General features: G+C 38.9%; 1 pseudogene; it reads right to left on the bottom strand.

Moving 5' to 3' along the window:
- Nucleotides 1-24,296, bottom strand: part of LOC139738799 (uncharacterized) — a 126,687-nt pseudogene that overhangs the window by 89,553 nt on the left and 12,838 nt on the right.

Genomic DNA, 24,296 nt, shown 5'->3' with positions numbered 1-24,296 from the left:
GTTCCTAAAACCCTTTTTGATTACGTGTATACTGCATTGTTTCCAAATCTTAACTCGCGGAAGCTACAAAATGTTTGAATAAGTGGGGCAATCTTTCAGAAGCTAGACACCAACTAGAAATGTCGCTATGGCGACTGGTATGCCTCCGCCATAATGCATGATTCTCCTAATAGGTCTAGATAGTATATATGTGGACAATGTGTGATTACATTTTCACAAAATTGGAAAAATATTAAAATGACAAGTTTGTCACAAATGTGTTGAATGTTCACTTTCATTGACCTAGGTTTAATTGGATGAATAGGAGAGCATGTATTTGGGATTTAAGGACTTTAACTTGACTTTGACCCATTCATATGTATATGCATTGAGTAATTTTCAAGGTATGGAGAAAAAGTGCAATTTCTGTATTGAATAGTAAATTGCTACCATTTTCTCTGGCCTTTGACCCTAAAATTCATAAGATAATCACTGTCATGCAGAACACGCATAAATATGTAGTACGTCTCAAGATAACTTGAGCCACTTCCGAGAATTGGAGGAAAAACTTAGTTCAGCACTCTCACTTGATCTTTGACCTTTTGACCTTTGAGGCAAAAACAAAAGAAAAGAAAAAAACTTTCCAGAGAATCTCTATTAGGTTATACATGCATACACCAAGTGTAAAAAAAAATAATCCTGCTGGCATTGCATAAACATGACGGAAATAGTAAAATTTTGAAGAGTTGCCCTTGACCTTTGACCCTGACCTTTGACCCCATGAACCCTAAATTCTCTAGATAATCACTGCCAGTCAGTACATACTATGTTCCATGAAGATACCTTGAACAATTTCCAAGGTACAGAGAAAAAAGGTGAAGTTTTTAACATCTTTACTTGACCTTTTGACCTTTGACCTTTGACCTCATGACCCAAACTTTCACCTGAGAATCTTAATTGGGTAGTACATGTATACACTAAGTTTCAAGAAAATATCTTCAGGCATTGCATAGAAATGGTGGAAACAGTGAAATTTTACGTATTTGACCTTGACCTTTTGACCTTTGACCTTGAGTATGTGCACCCCAAGTTGATAGGCACAACTTCACCCCCTAATACACATACATGCTAAGTTTCATTAGGATACCTCAAAAGGTTTTGATAGTTACCCTGTCCACAAAATTCATTACAGACGGACGGAAGGACGGACGGACGGACAACCCGAAAACATAATGCCTCCGGCACCACTTCGTGGCGGAGGCATAAAAACTACACAAGTCAACTCTACATTTTCTCAACGCCTCAAGCAAGTCCTGACGAAGGACCGTCGAGAGGTCGAAAGCTCGGTATATATTAAAAACACTGAACAGAGAAAACAAAGCAAATGTTTTAGAAGCAAAGCACAAAACAGGTTAGTCATCGCACTCTTCATCAGCGAAGAATGTTCGGTACGTCAACCGAAAGAAATTATGAAACTACCCTTAACCACTGAAGTCGAACACAATGAATACATCCGGAAGTCTGCAAAAAGCTATATATATGTATATATATATATATATATATATATATATATATATCCATGTATACAGTGTAAACTGTGTTTGCAGACCTCGGATGTAGTCATTGTCTTCGATATCAGTGGTTAAGGGTAGTTTCATAATTTCTTTCGGTTAAAGTATACCGAACATAATATGTATATATAATATATATATATATATATATATATATATATATACATATAGATCTTGTGTGCCATTCAAGTCGCTAAAATGCTGTGGTGAAAGATATATGTATATGTATATATATATATATATATATATATATACATATACATATAATCTATGTGAAAGGATAAGAAACGGCAAATGTATTTCCACGGACATTCCTGTCAACAAAATTGCACGTGTTGCGAATTGCTTTCCGCATAAAATGACAGCTCTCCAAAACAAAACCAAAAAAAAAAAAAGAATTACAATATTTGTCTCGTCTGATAACGAACAAAGGGTGTACCTCCTCAAGAAACTTACTGACAATACAACAATTAACAAAATGAAACGAACGTTCGGGGAAAACCATTTTCATTCCTCTGTGATACAGCTGGAGGTGATTTCAGCCATGATATGTCTGACGCAAAGCCCTATGGACGGAGGGGTAATCTTCCTCTGTCATCTTGTTCAGTTTCTTTGATCTCCGGCTGACGATTACGAAATCATAATCATGTTCACTATGCAACATGATTTCAGCAATAACAAAAACATCTAGAGGCCAGACCATTGGAACGAAAGGGCCTAGACGTCTGTTGTTTCGAATAAATGATGACAAATGGTTTCGAGTCAAGTCACTGTTGCCTTCACTCCCATGTTGAGGAAAACTGCTGCATAATAAAGAGAAAGGGGGCTATATCACGAAAACTATGACGACATTATATACACAATCTCAAGCCCAAACCCGCAATTACGTATTGCGGTTATGTTGAATATTAGAATGCCCCTCTGAAGGGGAGACTTGATCAAAACTTTTAGGGAGAAAGAGATAATAAAAACAGATAAATGAGGCGCTTGAAGGAAAGACTTATGAACAGACCAAGTAAAGACTATAACGGCGTATCAGCCTATCCGTTGTGCAGTTTTCATGTCGAAGACTTGGCACACAGATTATTTTCTACGTATAATAGTAAAATGTTATAGTCTGACATTAAGGCATTGGGGTAACAAACACACTGAAACGAGCCAGCATTTAAAGAGGATTTGTACTTTAAAGCAGACGGCAGCATGTACGCATCTATTGCTTACGTCATAATTGTCTTCGAGGTCACATGTGTATCGATGTCACTTCGATCGCAATCGAGTCATGAATCGGAAGTTATCGATTCGAATTTATAGTAGATAAATATTTGGATAACGATCTTTACACAAAGGGTATGATACCAAAGCTGGGCCCTCAAAGCTTCCCCGGTAACTGTGTATAGGAATGTTTTATGGTGATTGTGTTTTAGTTAGAAATGAAATAAATAAAATGAAATCAAACATGTCAAGTAACCGCGTCTAATTTCTGTACAATATTTTTCTTTCTGAATCTAAGTAATTCTAGAGTACAGTTGGTCCTGTTCTTTAGATTGATGTTCAAGAATACTCTTATTTCAGTACCAGTGATCAGAAAAATTACTAGTAATGCATTTTTGTAGGTAATCTGCATGCCTCATCTCAATGAATAGGAGATATATGTGGCGCAACTTCAAAGTGTCAAAAATCTCAAGCCACACACAACCATGACGACGTACAACACAGAAAGTCGATAAATCCTTGTGGAGATACTACATCATAATGGACATTCAGTAGTGATACATTATAATACGAAGGCTTTATCAGCGGCAGTAAGCTTCCATGAATTCACAATGAGCAAACGCGCTTCCATATTGTCATTCTAACAAGTCTTGCATGTACTATCAAAGGTCTTGTCACGTTACATGAGGTACTTAGTAATGCAGAGAACAATACATGAACGTCATTATGAAATAAACATTGGTTCTTAATCATTTTGATCGGAAGTGTTTTTATTAACGATAGGAACTGAACTCCCCTTAAAATCGATGTTTCGAACTCTTTATGAGCAGACGGAAAACAGTCTTCTCTTGTCAAGAATTCAGTACTAAGAAGTAAAAATCAACGATTACAGTCATTGGTTGTTTGGCGTGCGTAACCGTCGCAATATGACCAATTTTGGTCATATTGCGACTTGTATTTATAAGGAAATGAAATGATTATCTTCTTAGAAAGTTGAATAGTTTCAGATTTCAATATGTACAACTATCATTTCTTTTTGTTACCTTGATTTTTCTTTTTTAAATGATATGATTCTGAGTTTCCCAAAGGAATGGTGTAAGTTTCACCTAGTCTGAGGCAATTGTTGAAGTAATGCCACTCAGTTTGAGATGCCAGACAATCCTTGTCTGAGAAAAGATCGATCGGTCCGAAAATATTAATCATTGTCACAACAAGTTGAGTAATTCTATCTATTTCTGAATGCCAAAATTTTCACCTAGGAGCCTTCTACCTATAACCTTGAGGCCCGTGTGCGGATCTGAACTTCATCTTTTCTTTTGGACTGATGCACAGTGCTAGAATACAACTACACAGTTAGTCTAAGCCTTTTCTAAATGAAAAGTAGGTTCAAATTTGGCAGCTTTACCTCTGTGAACTCCAGGTTCATGTTACCTTTGCCCTCTAGCTGCACACGAGGCCTAGCGATCAGATGTACAAGAAAATTCTTTCATTTCCCATCACGCAACAAATACTGTTCTCCCAAGTTTAAAGACAAAGGTTCATCCATCACATGCAGGCAAAGTTGGCTCATGTAAATAAATCTTACAATATTACAAAAATTAAAAGTGTAGGTTTTGATTGCATAAAAACTAGAATAACTTATTGATATTCTCTTGCTTTTATGGAATAATCATTACCAAAATCAATCACCTAATACAAGTACACACATTGATTTTGGACATTATTGGACTCTACTGAATTACACCATACTTCGAACTGCGCAGTGAGGAATGAAACTCCTATCAACGCAACTCGTTTTTACAATGCACTTTAATCGTTTATCCTGTCTTACAGGATCGGATACTTCATTTCTGAACGAACCTACAAATTTAACTATATTGCCCTTGAATATATTAGAAAATAATTTCCAAATTCCACATGTATCCGAGTCTACAAAGCACAAAAATGTGTTCCCGTGAGATTGATAATATTCACAAGAGATCTCAGTGTACTATTATAATGGCCTCAGATTTGACGCATGAATCATGCTGTCGACCTACATGCATATCACGTACCCCAACAGGGTTTGTCAATGACATAAGCATCTCGTATCTCACGTGAAACATTGGTGCATTATCTGTGTATCCATGTCAGAGGCCGTCACCAAAATCAAACTTCCGCTTATAGATGGCGGCCTCCCGCATTTTGTTCATAACGATTTGATTGAATAGTTTAAGATTTTCCAATTGTGCGTTTATTACTACAATTCACGCATACTGTATGATTGACATGTGTATCTTTTTTACAATGTTTAATTATATTTAGCATTTTGACATTTTGTAATGTCACATTTATTTTGCGAAAAATGCAGAAATGACATAGAATCAAAATCAAATCACATAACAATGAGTCGAGCAGGACCAGTGGAAACTTCATTTAATTAGTAAAGCACGTCTTTGACAGAATGGATAACCCTTGCGTCACAGGCAGCTCTCCGGAAACCTCTCACGGGTCACCGCCACCGCGTCGGCTGCCCTAACACTCCTGTAATCCATTAATCATCCTATCTCTAGCTCTGTTTCATGAACGAGCGCACGTTGTAGAAAACAAAAATTCGCAAAAAAAAATCCAACAACGTAAAGCAGAATATTGTTGTTGTTGTTATTGTTGTTGTTGTTGTTGTTTTGAGGCAGATTTCTGCCCAGTTCCAGCCAGAATCTTTAGGTGGTCATGTACAAGGTCAAGGGGGGTGGAATTTTGTACTCGGCTGGTTAGAATGGAGCACTCCGCGGAGTAACTATGCACTTCACTTATGGTACATATATCTTTCATCTAGTCGAATCTTGTCTTCGCAAAAAAAAAAAAAAACAATACAACAGGAATACATATTGTGAGTCGTTGCAAAATCCTAAGCCCCATTAGGCAGGGTTCAGACTTGTTTGCAGCTTCTTGTTCTTGATCTATATAGGAAGGGGAGTGAAGACGTCAAATATATTTCTTTTCGAAATCTCAAACAATGAGATCTCTTCACCTATGGTCACGTGTTGCAGTGATGAAAAAAAAATCCCCGAAGCATGTGTAATTATGAATGTTTTATTCGTATTAAACCTCTCATGTAAACAGAAACATAATAGGGCGTGTAACTAGTGGATAAGCAATCAAAAATAAGATACAGAGAGTGATTCTCCACCCACTATCCCTCCTTCCCCAGGCTGAGGTATCTATTGCTGCTATCATACCCCTTATTATCCCATCAGATAACATCTCGACATGTCGTTTTGTTTCATTCGTTTTCTCCTTTCTGTACAATAATTGTACAATGACCTGAAGTCATATTATATACTATCATCATTACCACTTCAGCTACTGCACGCCAAGTTTCATATTGTGTGACATTGTAATCATGATTATACTCCTCGAGCCTATTTCTCTGTAGACCTCTGCGATGTTTAGACAACGCAGAAATGCGTGAAACACTTTTAACTATATGGACAGATAAACTTAGTGCATTCATGTGCTTATGTAAGAATGTGAAGATGCGTCTGTGTTTGTGTGTGTGTGTATGTGTGTGTGTATGTGTATGTGCGCGAGCGTGTGGGTGCGTGTGTGTGTGCGTATGTGTGTGCGTATCTGCAAAATAGTTTCTTTTTACTGTCAAGAAACATTGGTAAGCCACTCAATGTGGAGTTTCTACTACCACAGCTAAATTGGGATTTCATATCTACATACGATAGCAAGAACAATTTTAAACATAATTGCAAACACCTGAAGACGTGCTATTAGGTAGAAGCTATTTATACACGAGAATATCATACAGATATTAAAACGTGCACCCGGACACTTATAACCTTGAATAATTAACACATCACATTTTTATCTAAAGATATGACACACACACACACACACACACACACACACACACAAACAAAAGTTTCCATGGTATTGGCGCGAGCACGTACATTCATACATGCTTACATTAAATGCAAACATCAAATTTTGTTCGTGTGTGACCACAGCTGTAAAACGTTGTCATTTTTCGACACTTACAGAGGCTCCACACATTTAAGGGTAGTAGGAACATTTTTGAAAGACAAATATATACAAACTGTATATACATGAATGTAAATTATAAATATACATACATACATATCACATAGAGATCGGTTAAGATTCTGGCGTCACAGCACTATGCGAGTCATCTTCTCCATATTTGGTAGATATGCCCAGAATTCATCACAGAGGAGGCATCTTGAGTAACTCCATCTGGACAGAGCCCAGCCGACAGAGCCTATTGATTGCGTGTATTTGTTTGTATGCGTGCGGGTGTGTATGCGTGCGTGTGGTGTGTGTGTGTGTGTGTGTGTGTGTGTGTGTGTGTGTGTGTGTGTGTGTGTTGGAGTGAGGGAGGGAGAGAGGGAGGAGCAAGAACAGAGCGGTGGATGTTCTCGAATCGCCTTCAAGTGGAAAACATCGATTGCTATGTGCACGGAAGTATCAATGACGAATATGAAAGGCTGTGTCTGGGTGGATCACTTCCCCTCTATAACAAGCATTGTACGACGGCCTTTTGGGGTCAAAGGCTTGGAGTGTCTCGCACAGCGTAATGTACAAGTATTGTTTGGCATATTACACGTCTCACAATAAAATGTGGACGAAGAAAATCTAGTCTCATGCGATGACTCTAAAACAATGGCCGAGATTATGTTTCAGTGATGAAACTACTTTCTTTTGGGAGCAAATCAACTCGCCCCGCTTTTTAGCCTGCTATCGACATTTTGTTGATACAGATAAGATTGTAGACATAAAGCTGCAAATGGATATTTCAACTGTTGTTTTCTCATTCAAGTAGACGAATAATTAATTGAATGAAAAAAAAATAGTGTTTCGAATAGAAACTGCGCTTTAATATGCTACCGAAATAAACACCACACTGCCAACCTCATCTACAAAATGGTCTGATACACAGTAGTGAATAATGCTTTTATTTTTGAGTAAAAATGTACTGGCGGCACTTATTCAAGCATGCGCCTAAATGTATTGTTCTTACCATGCTGCCATTGTGCATGCCACCCACCCTCAAGAAATGGGACACCTGTGCATAATGAAAATTTCCTCTCTCCATTCCTTCTCTCTCTCTCTCTCTCTCTCTCTCTCTCCCATCTTCATTCCTTACATTCCATACATGCTTTTCCGTTGTGACGTCATAAACCACCTGTGCAGATGCTAAAGTACTTTTGGGTAATCTCCATTCGATCAGTTAGTACCAGTTAAATGGGGGACAATATAGTCTGCAGAAGATCGGATTCCAAGAGAAAGTGCGTGCAGGTATAGGGGGAAGGGGTCGGAAGGGGTAGGCAGATTCGAGCTTAAGCAAAATAAGTATTCATATTTCATGAAATAAAGAGAAACAATGTCGCCGAAGTAGAAATTATGCACCAATGTATTAACTATTTTCACGTTTGAAAGACTGAGACACATAAGACAAGAGTGTTGTCATCTCTGATGTTCCACATTCTTCGGGTATTGTGTGCGTGTGTGTGTGTGTGTGTGTGTGTGTGTGTGTGTGTGTGTGTGACACTGGATTTTAACCATTGACATTCACATGGGTTCAGTGACACATTTAATCAATTGTTCTATCAGTTTCACCGCAATAAATGATCTTGACACAAACATCGATAATAAGACAGGTTTGTTCACACACTTCTGAGCTCGAGTGCATTTTAGTGTAACATTTCACTGAAATCTCATGCGAGTGGTTTTATGATAAACCGCCATAAATGCTTAACACATGACATAAGAAAATCCCACACATGACGATTTTTTTTTCTTCAAAATTTCCTTTTTCTTTTTAAAATCGGAAGTTAATGTGATAAAACGTTATTTCTAAGTAAAACTGAAGTAGAAAAATCTAGTATAGGCAAAAACAGGCATGGCCCCATCCTTCAAATACTAACGACCATTGCAACATTTCCACAAATAGTATTGCGGCGGCAGTTGCAGATACTGTAAGTTGCAATTATTGCCACTCAGCCGGAGAGGACAGCAAGGAACTCAAATAATTACGGGCCACCTGCACAGTGTCAGCTAGAGGCAGACTGGTGGGGTGAATTGGCTTCAAAACACACAACCTCGAGCAAGTTAAGTAGTCTTTAATAGCAAATCATTAATGTCCCTATACACGCATCAGCGGAGTCCTGAGTATAATCACAGGCTTTATTGTTCGCAGAGACCTGACGAACCCGGAGCTATCTCAACTCAAGGGGTGATGAGTGCTTGTCTTTGGCAATCATGGAAAGCGACATGGGTCAATGGCTCGGCTTTACAACCTTCGCTGTGCTTGTGACAGTCACGTTGTGTATCCGTTTAAAGCTGAACGAGTCTTCCAAAAAGCCTTCTTGGAAAGCAGAATTCTATTTAGCTTAAAATTATTATAAAATTTTGAGGTGTTTCCGTTGTTTATTTGGCTCTTTACGCTTGATGGATAGTTACAGCCCCTGTAAGAGGTGAATCAGAAGGGAATGTGACATAATTCTGATTAATTCAGAATATCTTGAGAAAAAAAACCCTCTGAAAACAAAAAGGTCATTTACAATGACGTTTACAAATGGGGACAAATATTGCTTTTATGCATCTTGTTTGATTTGTTTTCACATCAGACAACACAGCTAGAAGTGCCCTTCGATCTGCATGTCAGCCTTTATGTGTCAATACAATCATGCTTCCACAGTTTTTTTGTGTTATTTATGTCCTCCATTGAATCTTTCTTTCCCGCCTTTCCCAAGATGAAAATTACCTGTCCAGGGCGGAGGAGATGCCGTAAGGGGAGGAGGGGGAGGAGGACTGTAAAGGAAAGAGATAGCCTTTGTAGTTCAAAATATTTACAACCACAGTTGCACAATGAGAGATCTTATTGTAATCTGAATCCACGACGTCGTTATATTCTGAGAAGCGAGAAGTCACAGGCAGATTCGTTGTCAGTTTCATTATGCCGCCGTTTAAAAGTGAGTCTATTTGCAGAGGCATTTTTGAGCAGCCATCTCGCGGTAGACATCGGTACACTGACACGTTTGGATTGATAAATCAAGTGAGTGGCTTCTGCTCATGCGCAGTTCAGTCTCGGCGACCCCACCTGTGACTCGCATGACTGACGATAGGTACTCCAGGAGGCGATAGGGACCCTTGACGTTATTAACATAGCCTACAAAGACTTAAAAAGAATAAAATGAAGAACGATTGCGGTAAAGGTAGTAGGTCTATCTTTGGTTTGGTACACACAGAAGCATGCAAACAAGAAAAGGAATTATTCGGGAAAATCCCATTTATGGTTTGGAAAAAAACAAAACAACTTTTTCATAGGATGGGGTTAAAAATGAGGTATCACATACGGACTTGAAACAAGTTTGCAAAGCGGAAGGTTGATAAGGATGTGTTTCTTTCTATGGGGGGGGGGGGGGGGGGGTCTTTTCATATACTGCCGGAGACAACACTTACAGGAAATGTTAAAAGGGTGTATCTAGACCTCGCTCCTTTTGTTTCCTTGCTTCCTCTATTCCCGTGTCTCATGTAAATCGTCTACAAAGCACGCAGAATTGGGCTGCACGACCTTTTTTTTTTGTGAGAGTTGGAAAAGTCATCCTCCTCAGCCTCTACTTCATTCCCTTCTCTGGCTACCTATACAGGGTGTTATCGTTAAGTACTTCTGTATGTACGTAAATCTCTCTTAACACACTGGCCCCAAGGTATCGTATTCAATGCTTACCCAAGAAGAAATCTTTCATCCCCAAATCACAGCCTTCAAAGGCAGCTACCCAATAACTCCTATAAGTCCAGCTGGTAATAGGACCTTCACATTCGCGGGATACAAGCTGAAGAATAATCGCGTCTTTACGCGTATATTATTAGACAATCTGTATCCACAAACTCTTTTAAAAACAAACACTGAAAATACATCTAGCTCTACATCTCTAGCTCTGCACATGGATTATCATTTTACCTACGTGAACATACTGTGTGATGTACAAACTGAAAGGTTGCTCAAAATTGTTGTCATCTATTACTCTGAACTGATGAGCTGTGTTTACAAATTTTGTAGTTCGGTATTTTTGTAAGTGCTCTGAGCTCACGAACTACAAAATTACAAATTTTGTAGTTCGGTATTTTTGTAAGTGCTCTGAGCTCACGAACTGACGAAAAGAACGTACTAAAAATAAATCATACCGTACTGTATTGTATTGTATTGTATTGTATTGCTTGGAAGTATACTATGCGAGTAAAGGTGCAAGGAAGAGCAATAACAACTATCAAATTTCTCCCTCTTTTCATTTCCGTAATCACAAAATGTTATTAATTCACGTCTGGCTTATTCTCGTCATTGCACGCAACTTGACGATAACGACTCGCTGAAGCCACTGTGTGAAAGATCATGAGGGAATTCAAATACGGGCTTATGCATCTTTATCTTGTTTTTTTTTTTCCTCTACTTGATTCTACATTTTTTCGTCAATAACCGACGGCCACATGGAAATTATTTTGTTTTCCTTTTTGTAAAAGTCGGTCCATTTAAGAATCAAATTAGATGAATCATATCGAAAAAATGGATCTAAGTTTGTATATTTCATTGATATACTCTACCTAATTTGATTTAGGACAATACCACTGTTCCTGGATCGACCCCCCCCCCCCAAAAAAAAAAAAAAGAAGAAGAAAAGAAATGAAAAATAAAAGTCTTTTTTAAAGACTTCAACACTCTCTAACGGAAATACACCAAAAAATGACCAATGCTTCAAACAAGAAAAATATTTACATAATTTATTGTAAGTAATCATCTATCAAGAAGGTTGTTGTTGTTCTTTTCGGGAAGGAGGGGGGACTTCACATCCACTTGACCTTGTTATAAAGTTCCTGTGGTGCCCATGGATGGCATGCTATCAGCCCATCTTCTATCTATATACCTCTAAAGGGTCCTTCAAGAAAAAAAAAACCTATTACTCATTACGGCATGGTCTCAACACACGTTGCAATTTTACATGTACAATACACTACTGGATACAAAGAAAATGCTACGTGGTTTTCTCTTTGTCGTTTGTTTGTTTGTTTGTTTGTTTGTTTTGTTAGGGGGAGTGTTTTTGCAGTGATCAGCCCTCGGCTCTGGCATTGACATCTTACCGCTATAAATGGTTCTTGTCAGCCATTACCATGGTAACAGCACATTAGTGTAGGTGCAGTAGTTGCAGAATGCTTTCCGAAGAGGACTTTGAATGTGCAAGGAAAGTAACAACCTCTCAGTGGACAGACTGATTAAGATCCACCTATACCTTCAAATTTCCCTCTCCTCGGATTTCTGTATATTACCAAGGTTCATCGTTTTTCTCTTTAGTACATCATGAAAAAGATAAATGGAATGCAATCGAAACAATAGTGTTCATTGTAAGACACTATTAATGTATAATGACGCCGTTACACGAGTCAAGACACTACAAGTATGTCAGTCATATTGTTATGATAAAATATTGATGATACCTCTCTCTCCATCATCATATATCACTGGTGTCATAAGTGATTGTAGATTATTATATATCATAACACACACACACACACACACACACACACACACACACACACAGAAACACAAACAGCTCGACAAAGACAAAGACTAATGACGTTGTCTACGCCACACATCTCGTAGCCGTCAAAACCCCCAAACAAGCAGACGACTCTGATCACACATCAAAGTATAGGTGATGGGTGCCGCTAGGTGCCGCTGGGCGCCAGGTCAAAATGTCAGAGGTAAAATGTCGGAGGTAAAATGTCTGATGTACTAATGTAAAAAGGTAAAAATGCCAGGTGTAATATGAAAAGGTAAAATGTCGGAGGTAAAAATGTTAGAGGTAAAAATGTCAGAGGTAAGAATGTCGAGATAAGAATGTCGGCGGTTATTGTCAGGGATAAAACATGTCAGAAGGTTAAAAATGTTAGATCAATAATGTGCGAAGGTAAAATGTTAGAGGTAAAAACGTTAGAGGTAAAAATACCAGAGGTAAGAATGTCGGAGATGAGAATCTTAGTGGTAATAATGTCAGATATAATGATGTCAGAGGTAAAATGTAAGAGACAACATGTAAGTGGTAAAAATGTCAGAAGTAGAAATATATTGAGATTTAGTTCCAAAAGACAATTTATACCTACAATTTATGACAGGCTCTATACAGTGCTTTGTGACTTTGACTAAAGAAATGATGATTTTGTAACCTTTCGATCTTGGTTAAAGTTTGGATAAAGTTTTAGGCGTCAATAATCCAAATTAAAGTTTGCTTAGTCAAATTTAGAGGCTTGGCATGCTTCCAATACCATTTGTCCACTTGTTTTGAAACTTGACTCAAATTTCCAGTAGAATGTCTTCTTACATGATTGTGAATGAATCTATGCATTTTGTGTTTCGTCGTGGAAATGGGATTTTAAATCCTTTAAAAATTGTTTAAGTGTAGTTAAAGTTTCAGGCAAGTTGAAGTCAATGCCTTAATGTACATTCACAATGTACTGTACAATGGCACAACTACGTGAAGGATTTAAAATTTATTCACCATCATATATCTACAGGCAGAAGTGTCCAGTGGTGATGTAGTTTGGTTGAAATTTTGTTCATAGCAGTTCACGTTTATGAAGTCAGTCATACGTATAGGTAGTAGGTCAAGGTTCAATAAACATTGCATAATTATTATCATTTCGCGGTTTAACTTCAACTAGCAGTACTGGCATGTATATCAGTGTTTGAGGAAAGGTTACCAAGTGGAAATGTGATGTTCTTGTGGGCTGACCATGGCCAAAGATTATCAAAAGTTAAAGGTCAGGGATCAAAGATTAAATGTGAAGAGCCATGATGCAATTCAAACATTTTCTATGCATAACTTCAACTTATTTGTAAATCTTGGCAATAGTTTCTATCATGATGGTTACCCGTAAGCAGTAAATAACTGGGAGGTAACAGCAGGCAGTGACATAAGGTTGATGTTCAAGGAAGTTTTATAATTTGCCATGTTCACCTCTGACAAGAAGTATTTTTGTGAGTGCATTTTCAGTTAGAATCATTCGTAGGCATTTGATTGTACTATTCTGAAAATTTGTCATGGTCAAAGAGGAGGATTTATCAACTTTCCATTTCCGACAAGCTGCTGCATCAGGGAATAGTACATAGCTTTTAAATGTACATCTTTTGTAGTTCGACCTTTACACCACAACCGAAAGCACATAGCAGACTAGCAGACTTTATTGCTTTCAAGTTGCTGTTAGTCAGAAAAGTTTTGTTAATCTTTGTTTGCAGTTTCAATGTGAGTAGGTCTGACCGCAGAGTGATACCTAAACTTTATAATGTTTTGCGAGAGCCTATGTCTTCATATATAGCCTATTCATTTAAGTGTCATGACTGGCCTGGCCTTACCTGGTAAATGCGACAACTAATTTTGAGAAGATAAGGTTGAACTTGTGCATGAAAGTTCAGCAGGTTTAATAGACTATGCCTCATTACGTTGTTTTAATACGATTATAAAAGACATATGAACATTAGCATTAATGGCATTCACTACAATACAGCTAAGTTTCTTGCTGTCTACGCATCCACGAGCACAAAGAAATGGAATTTCTTTAAAGGGTAATTCAGGAAACTAAGCGCTGCTTTCTCAAAAAAAAAAAAATCGTTTGACGACCGCCCCCCACCAAACAACAAAAACAACAACAACAAAACCAACAAAAAATAAACAAGAAGAGGGTCTGCGACTTCCATGGCAACAATGAAATTGCTCTTACCCGTTGGCCTTAAATCAAGATTTACTAAAATTCCTGTAGAAAACTATTCGTACTATTAGTATAAATGGGCACATTTTATCAGCAATACGACACTCTGTTGAGTCAGTGTGAGCAATAAAGAGTCACTCTACACTACGCGATATCATTGTCAATTTCTTCTACTTTCTATATTGCTACTATCTAAAACTTTTCCAAATTGTTGTCGTTTTTTATCATGGTGAAGCATTCTTTTCCTCTAGCGGAAGGAATTTCAGACATAATCTCAGCCATGTCGAGAGGTTTGGGCCTAAAATTATGACTGACACAGTGGTTCTGTAATCGCAAGGAAATTGCAACCTTATTTTGTACTGCAATCATGAACATTCAGAGTACAACAATATGACAGAGAAAGAGATAACCAAACTATGACAGGGATGCCAAGTTCAAAAAAAAAATTATGAGTGAGATTTTCATGACTCGGCATCTCGGCGCGGGAATGTGCGCGCGAGCGAGGGTGGGAGGTTTTTTTTTTTTTACCCCTCCCACGGTAAGGAGCTTTTTCAATTTGTAGCTCTTTGTAGCTTTGTAGCTCTGATCAGGTGCATACTTAAGTGACTATTTTTACTTATTTTGCAAGACAAAGGGGAAATATACCTTCAATTGCAACTATCACTTTAATCCTTTGGGCAATGCTCATTATCATAGGCCCAAGTTGCAGACTTTGCCCAATGCGTGAGAAAAATGGATGCCATACGTGAGATCGTGAGATGACCCCTAAATGCTTGAGTCTCACTCAGAATGCGTGAGACTTGGAAACTCTGCTGTGATGTAATGAACAATTTTCTTTTGCCATCTCCAGAACCATTGATATGATGGGGGTCATGGTATCATAGAGTATCAATGGATTAAAAAAAAGAATGTTATCGTCATTATAGTATCCAAGAAGCAATGCAAACTGTTTTTAAGACCTGCTGTGCAAAATATACGGTGTCAGAATAATATGAAGTGAAGGACAAGTGACAAGAGGCTAATGGGTCGGAACAAGAGCCCTTCCAAAGCAACATGATGTAGACATGAACAAAAATCACACTTTGATGACAATGTCACCATTCCATTAGTTACATTTAGGCCTCCGTATACTCGCACCGTCGTGACGAGCGCGATGCTATGATTCTATATTAAACAAGGGCAATCCTGAGTGCTCTGGTAGGGAATTTCAGACTTAATGGGTGTAAAAGGAAGGTGTTCGGGCCTGATTATTTGTTCACCTGTCAAGCAGCGTACAGTGGTTCTCATTTCAAGCCATGATCATGTTACTAAAGCCATTGTGGCCACAGACTACATTCAAGACGCCAAAACCAGCGCATCGCCTACTCAACATCGTATATCAATGTCGATCCAACGCGACACTGTGGAAGTTTTTCTAGAGTGGTTGTACAGTTTCTGTATGGGTTAAAGAACGAATCCAGTCAGTTTATTGAGTAGCCGTGTATTCACGCTATTCGTGTTGAAATGACTTTCACTTAGCACAAAACTCCAGACAGTGAGAGGTTTCAACCGAAATCAAAGCTGCAAGACTGGTGCATTGTGTCTTCACACAGTTAATATAGTCATCGACAACAGCATCAAACAGAGCTCCACTGAGAATCCATGCAACTCTTCTCAATGATGTGTAGGAAACCTATTGGTGGGGCAGGCAAAGATTCCTTACTCAGTAGATACATTGACAATTTTGCCTTTTAACAGGATAAAAAAAAGAACACACATACACACACACACACACACACACACAAATAACAAACCACCGAAACCAAGATATGTAAATTAGAATGCATTTACCTGAATTTTTGACATACTTAATTTGCCAAATGCGTATTTTAGGGTTTGCGATTATTACTTGCTCTGATTTCAATGTTTGCTAAGATGTATACATGCATGGTGATGCCTCCACTCTGGACTGTTGTAAGCAACAGTGAACAGAAAGGTTTTGTGTTATTTTTTATGTTGTCTTTCCATAGAAGGGAGAGGTGAATATAGATATGCTAATTTTGGTGAGTCCAAACAAGTTTCTGTGCACACGAGACATGCGTGTAAATGACATGACAAAAGCAGGGCTGTAGCTTTAAAGGAACACGTTAACATTGAAAGTTACCCTCAGATTACGTATGCGGAAGCAATGTGGTGGGCGCATTGGCCGTGCAACGAACTCCATCACGCATGGACGGACAGTCACACTAAGTCTGCACGATTCTCAACTCCCCCGTCGAACTGATTTCAATGTCTACTCAAGTTCTTTGACACCTCCCCAGGGAGGTAGAATCCCTATATCGAGATGCTTGGCCGAAGGGAAAAATCCTTCAACACGGAAGAGCTGTCTTACAGGCAGAAGAATTCTAGCCACAACCACCACGCGTGGTCTAAAGTCTTGGTCATTTTAACATATTTACAGGGTAGGATGGTGAGAAACCAGATTCTTGATCAATATACATCCACTGTGATGCCGGAGACAGTTTGCGAAGAAAAGTCGAAATCTCAAAACAGATGAAAAAAGAAACAAACAAACTGTAAGACCACCACAATGAAAAGTCAGCTGGAATCTCTACACTTGGACAGGCGTGAAGTCGTTGGAAACATATTTATGCCTTTGTTTCCTTTATGTCTTTCTGTCTCCCTCAAAGGTTTTCGCGGTTTTTCTCCGATTTCACGAAGACCGGTTCCGATTCCTCTCTTTATGTCAGACAGATTTTGTGGCATGCTAGTGGAACTCACAGGAACTCGTTTCCTCTGTTTCTCCTGTTTCTCCTGATGTTGTGCCTCGGAAAACTAGCTGTCGAGGCCGAGGTCTTGATGCGATGAGTTTGTCCGTGGGGGGAACAACGAGGTCTCCACCTTATTGGCACCTGATGGCTGCGGTGATGATTATCCTTCGCACGAAGTTTAAGTTTTGTCGGCTTGGATTCCTCTGAGGCGCTTAAACACACAAGGAAGTTCTACCAATCAAATCATTCTTTTCAGATACCTCATGCATTACTTGCACAGTTTGTTGAACACACTGTATTGAGTACACAGAACTTAGCTCTGTTCATTCGACCATGTACCACAAACTATTGAAATACGATGCCTATGCTGTCCTCTATGTCTGTGACTTCTGCTCTTGCACTTCAGCAAGAATGACGCAATGTCTGTCATCTTATGTTCACTCTTTGTACTGTCAAATTGCTGACTATTTGCGCAAGATTACGAAAAGTGTCAGACTGCATCCAGGCCTACTGTTTCTGCAATAAACAGTGAAATGGAACACTCTATGCACTCTGAATGTAGAGCATTTCTACGGGAATAGCCACACCACTGGTAGTCATGGCTTTCTATTGTACTGCAACATTGTGGTCCAACTGGCTAACGGTCGCGACGATTTCCCCCCTGACCTCTCCCGTGCTCCATTCATATCATTGCTACCTTGCTTCTTACATAAACAAGGAGTTAATTAATGAGTGTCTCAAGGCCCTATGAGAGACGTGAAAGATACATGTAATAGAGAAAACATCAGCGGGGTACACACCTGTTCTTAATTAGGTCTATTAGGTCTGTGCATAGTGCGTGACGTCGTAAATGTCATGATCTTTGCACAGTATTAGAACTTGTTAATAAGGTTGCTGCGTATCGCATCCAGGCAATGAACCTCTCACTGAACGTTATTCTTTTTTTCTCTACAACAGTCACTAGACTCAACAGAACTGTACCACGGGTACAGATTATGCAAAAGTATCTGATGTGAGATATTTAGTTATCTTTATTATCTTTACAATGAATCAAAAGGGATGGGAAGTGATGAAAAAATGCACGCACTAGTATTACCATATAAAGAATGTAAAGAAGTCTCAGATTGACATATCCCATGTCGCTGGTATAGATTCTAAAGTCCTGTAACAAACTACGCATGTATTCAAGTGTTCGCAAATGTTCCAAGTAGAAATACGTCAATGATGTTGGCTCGTAATTAGTTCATGATTGCTGTAAATGTTTGGCGTGCAGCAAAATCTAAGCCAAATACCTGAGTGCTGCGAGAGACCATGGTATTAAGAACTATACTCACTTGAGAAGCTATGAAAATATTGTCCATTCGATCCGATGATGTCGTGTTCTGTAAACATGAATGTTAATTCACACACGTATCGAGTCGGTTTTGATCTACATACTGTGCCGCGAATTCATAATCAAGAAATGAATCCACAGCGGCGTGCCCACGGCATTTTGTGGACGAGATGATTAGCTGATGGGACCAAACGAGTGGATTCTTCTTACACAGGAAGTTTCCGTTGCAATTTACTGCTTATACGACGTGATATGCTGTAATTTCGGTATTGGTCATAAATCCATTAATATTCCGGCTGTGACGAGATGACGTGGGCAACATCTAAATGCCGTTCTTTAGTCATCAAGTTTTTACAAATCTGGATCGATAAAGCGTCACTCTTACCAGATTACACAAAATTTATAGGTGAAACAGCAATGCCTTCATCATAGCTCCTCATGCAATATGTTATGAGTTTTCCTGTATCATCTGTCACGATTATTATCTCACAGTCCTAGCCAAATTTCAAATCGAAGCATGCTAAGAAAATTATGATTTTCTGATCTGGAGACGAGCTCTGTAATTAGACGAGTTTCCTCACCTAAAATACAACTCAACCCGGGACCAAATTCTAATTAGCAACTACGACAGTTTGAGTGTAAAACGAAATTCCTGCAGACATGATAAACGCTAATGGACACAGGAATGCTCATACCTTCATCACAGTAAACACTGTTGAATACTTTTTTTAGTTTTATTAAGCAGAAAAGAAGTCTACACCATCAAAAGGGAATCAGGAAGCCTTTAATTACATTAACTGATAGTTTTGTATGATGAAGTCGTTCATATTTCTCTTCTCCTATATTATGTCATGGCCGACCACACGTTTTCAGAAGTGGGAGGCCACTTCAGAGTTTCATGAGCTAACAAGTAAAAAAAAAAGCCTTCAGTGTGCCACTTCCGGGTTTCTTCAGCTGACAAGCAAAAACAACCAAAAAAAAAAAAGTATTCAGCGCATCTTTCTCATTCCACTTCCGGGTTTCTTCAGCTGACAAGCAAAAACAACAAAAAAAAGTATTCAGCGCATCTTTCTCATTCCACTTCCGGGTTTCTTCAGCTGACAAGCAACAACAAAAAAAGTATTCAGCGCATCTTTCTCATTCCACTTCCGGGCTTCTTCATCTTCAGCTTCTTGTGCCACTTCCGAGGTAAAAAAAAAACCAACAAAAAACAAAAAACAAAAAACCGTGTGTGTGTGTGTAGGGGGGGGGGGGGCAAAGTGGTGACACCCTATGCATTCCTATGTACGGATACCTCCCCCCCCCCCCTTCCGCAGACCCTATATGTAATATCAGACACCTGTTGAATTGGTTATTCCTTGCGCTGCGTGCAGTTTGCCTTATTCAATATCAAGTACCCAGCTCCAACTTAAGTTGTTATACACGTACTAGGAATGATGACAACACGCAAATTTTGACTAGTTGAAATGAGAAATAGGTATACTCCTCTATATGTGAGCATGCTGTATTTGAAAAAAAAAAATGGGAAGTGCAGTCGTTACTTCGATCAGCAAGAGGCCCACAAAGTTGTGCGTAAGGAGCAACCAATCAATGGTGTGATAGACAGTGATAGACTTAACATAAAAATGGTCCGAGTGTCCTTCCCTTCCAAGACAAAGATACAACATGGAAATTAGTTAAATCACATTTCACACACACATCAGATTCTTCGAAGCCCCCACTTTTTTGTCCTTTTATCCCTCCATTTGGAAATGATCTCTTACTTTCAAATTAATTACTACGTAGATCTCTTTTCTTTTTCACGTATCTTTATCGTTCGTTTTAGAACAGATATATTTCACGAATTCACTTAACATCAGTCATGGTGAGACAACACAACTTATTGTGTTTTATTTTTTTCCTGCGATTAAAAGAATCTGCACAATAAAACGATATCAATATATTGAAGATCTATAAAACCCAAGGGCTGGCCGATGGCAGGTGTAAATCAAGATTAAAAGAATTTACAGCAATTGGAAGAGATCAACGACTTTATTAATCCAAATAAGAAATCACTCGTGTGCAAGTCAAAATGCTCAAGTCCATATGTCTCGCCCGCACTTCCAGACCTCAGACCATGGACCAGATGGATACCATATCAGAGATATCATCATCAAAACGCAAAAGTTTGATCGATATTTTCTTCAGGGCTTAAAATAAGAACTTCTCGCTCCTCCTATTCTTCCTCTTGCTTAACCTTTTCAAAGTTCCTCGTTTTCATCACGTTATCTTATTCTTCTTGCTTTTCATCCTCATTAATTCTGTTTTTCTGTAGCTGATTTTTTTTTTATTTTGGCACACACCTCAACGTCATTTTCACAACTTTTGTTCTTTTTTGTCTTCCCCTTTTCAGTACTTTTCCCTATCACAGACATTTTGACGTCACTTGCCCTGATAATGGATTTTTTTTCAATTATAAAGTGGTAATCACACAAGCTTCTCCCTAGAGTCAAGTTGCGTGACATAATGCATTTCCAATAAGATGTCCTATCAAACAGCGATAAGACTAGTCATTGAGTGGTATTTTTCTTTGAATTAAGACTAGTCCTTGTCTCGGTAATTTTTTTTCTGTAAGTTTAAGATACATGTACCGTAGTTGTAGCGATATTCCATCAACGCTTCTCACCATTACTTGTCTTTGAACAAGAGAAGTGATACGTACTGTTATCAAATTAGTACTCTTGGTATCAATGTATCTGTGAACTTGTGACGTTTTTTTATATAGACCCACTACAACATAATGGGCCAAACTGTTTGCATAACATTTTAAAGCGCATTAAGTTGAAAGGATTTAATTTTCAATGAAAAAAAGTTCTGGAATGCCATAAAAACAGCGAAAATGACGAAGACATCGGAGATATTTTCTTCTCTCTCTCTCTCTCTCTCCCTCTCTCTCTCTCTCTCCCTCTCACACAGACACACACACAGACACACACACAGACACACACTCACTCTCTCCCTCTCTCATACACTCCGTCTGTTCTTTGAATATAAATGTGGCTCAACGTAAATATTCGTCTACAGGCGAATTATGGAGGAAACGTGCAAAGAATGACGACTTACAAAGATCGATGATCTCTGATTTAATCCGTTATCCCAGTATTTCCTCTTCAATTAACTCAATAACACTTTGTGCTTCATTAGGCAATCACTTCGAACGGGAATCTATGCATATTCTGTCTTGCTTACATGCAAAAATTGATACACAATAGTACAATATAGGAATAATTTTGCCGTTGGGGAAAAGTAATAAAGATGACCACGCTGACAATAATGATGATAACAAAATGATAAGGAGAGTACAATGATGATTAAACATGATAATGATAATAATCTTTACTAAATAAAATGATATTAAGGTGCTATCGACCGAGGGTAAACTCGATCGTGTATGTAAACTTCGTTCTTTCGGAGGAACCTGCAACACAGCACTGTCAGGCATCCATTGACGTACGATGCACTTGGGCCAATGGGGACTTCGTGGATAAAGCATGTGATGCTAAAGAATGTACGCGCCGCAGGGGAACCGAAGCAGTGATTCTCGAAGTGTAAGGGCTTATTTACGACACCACTTGCAGAAAGTATCTGAATAATTACCGTCTGAACAGATTGAATATAGATGAGATTAGAAATAGGAAGAGTTGGCAAATCTGACCGGCTACTTTCTTCAAGGTTACAAGTTACCCTCCTTGTCTGCCGCATCTACCATCGCCGTCTGACATTTCAATCGCCTAGGAGTGAAAATGAAAATTGTGCTTGTGATTTCAAGGATAAAACTGGTGGGAACAGCATTTCAAGATTGTTTGTTGTAGTGGACATCTATTAAAAAGGGAAGGCAAAGACGAGAGGCAATTATTATAAGCAGCTATCTTGACTGAAGCGATTTTGGCGAAACTATGACTAAAATTCTTGCAAAACAGCACGACATCAGACAAAGAAAGGGATGTATGTGTTGTGATCAAGCCTCAAGCGTACGATGAATCACGTGTTTAATATACACTGAACAATTTAGGCCCTGTTTATACATAACATACATTCCAGATAACTGAAATGGACTGACATGTCTTGAAGCCCATGAGTGATTATAACCCTGACGTAATTGATTTAGAAAGAAACATTCTTACTTGATTGAAACTGTTTAGCTGCCTCCGTTCCTGCCAATGGATATTCCAATGATGAGATTAAAGGCGAGAACATGTAACAGCCTTTGTGTGTTGTTGATCGAGAGAATTTTGGTATCAACATGCGACACTTGTTTAATGGTGCGTGTGTCGCCAACGAGAGGTACGCGCTTCGTTGCACAATATAACGGGATGCGTGCATTCATGCATACCTTCATGATGTTGCAGGATAGTGCGTCCGTTGTAAATACGCGCGAACATCTCTAATGTGCCACAGTGATGATGTAGGGTGGGGATGAAAAGTTAATGGATGAAATTAGTCTATGATGACAAACATAACAATAATCTAACTACACTGTTAACATTGCTTACAAAATTGTTCTGAAAGATTACCTACAATGACGTTATGAGACGTATAGACTGTGTGCTACTAGCATCTATTGCAGTTACAAGATGTAGATAGCTTGTATACGTTTGAACGGTCTGATGACATCCCAAGTATTAGTGTTATGAATAACGATGTCACTTATCATGACATTGATGTTACTGAGTCTGTTCTGAATAGAGATCTTTGGCGTTATTTTGCGAACTGACTGGAGGGTTTTTTCCCCTTCTTGTCTGATCTCACTATTGTTCCTCCGGTTTCTGCTCTTGCTGCACCAACGTCATCAAATCCTCTACTCCTTTTCTTGTCTTGTCTCCGCTGTCTGTCTCCTAGATCTACTTTTCATGTTCCTCCTTCCTTTCTGTCTTCTTCCATTTGGCTGTCATCTTCTTCGCAAAGTCTTTACCATCACTTGCTTTGTCTTTCACAAGTACTTCATTTTTTTTTCTGATTTTACATCCGTCGACATTTGATTCATTCCATTAGTAAGGACTAGGCATATTTCATTTCATTATTTCTTTCCCTTCCTTTTCTCATCAATGAAATGTCGCATATGATAGGTCTATAACAGCACGATGCAACCTTGATGGGTTATGTACGAGGTGTGAATAGGTCGACTCTTCGGAAAAACTTCAGCAAAGATCCAACCTATAACGTAACAGAGGCTGTCGCTTGGTTTTCCACTGCGTGCACACTTCCATGACACGCACGCGATTCAAGCGTAAAACGTGATAGGTAATCAATTCTTCTGATGTTTTTATACATCTCGGACCGAGCCAGGGGAGTAGGTTGTCCTGAACCGTACTATGCACGCGGGTGCATGTTTGTGTGTGTGTCTTTTAACTTGGACCGCTGCTGAAACACGCCCTCGCGGACGCATGCGGAACGTGGAGCGTCACTGTCGCCGAGAACCCTAAGCAGATCAAAGATCACAGAAAATGAGCCTGAAACATGGCAAATACTATTTATGGTGAGAATGTAGTTCGTCGACTTCAAATGCATGATGTCCAATTTCTCGTAAACTCCCTTGCGTCATGTTCGGGTCGGAGAAAATTAACACTTTGCACCGATCCGCGCTCTCAGGTAATCACAAGTAGGCACAGAATGATGTGCGTTCGCAGATTCGTTTTACTGTTGTTG

Source organism: Diadema antillarum, unplaced genomic scaffold, assembly GCF_040938485.1.
Source record: "Diadema antillarum isolate AM-2024a unplaced genomic scaffold, OU_Dant_1.0 seq00000768_RagTag, whole genome shotgun sequence".
NCBI lineage: Eukaryota > Metazoa > Echinodermata > Echinoidea > Diadematoida > Diadematidae > Diadema > Diadema antillarum.
This window is presented reverse-complemented; position numbering and strand designations above follow the sequence as displayed.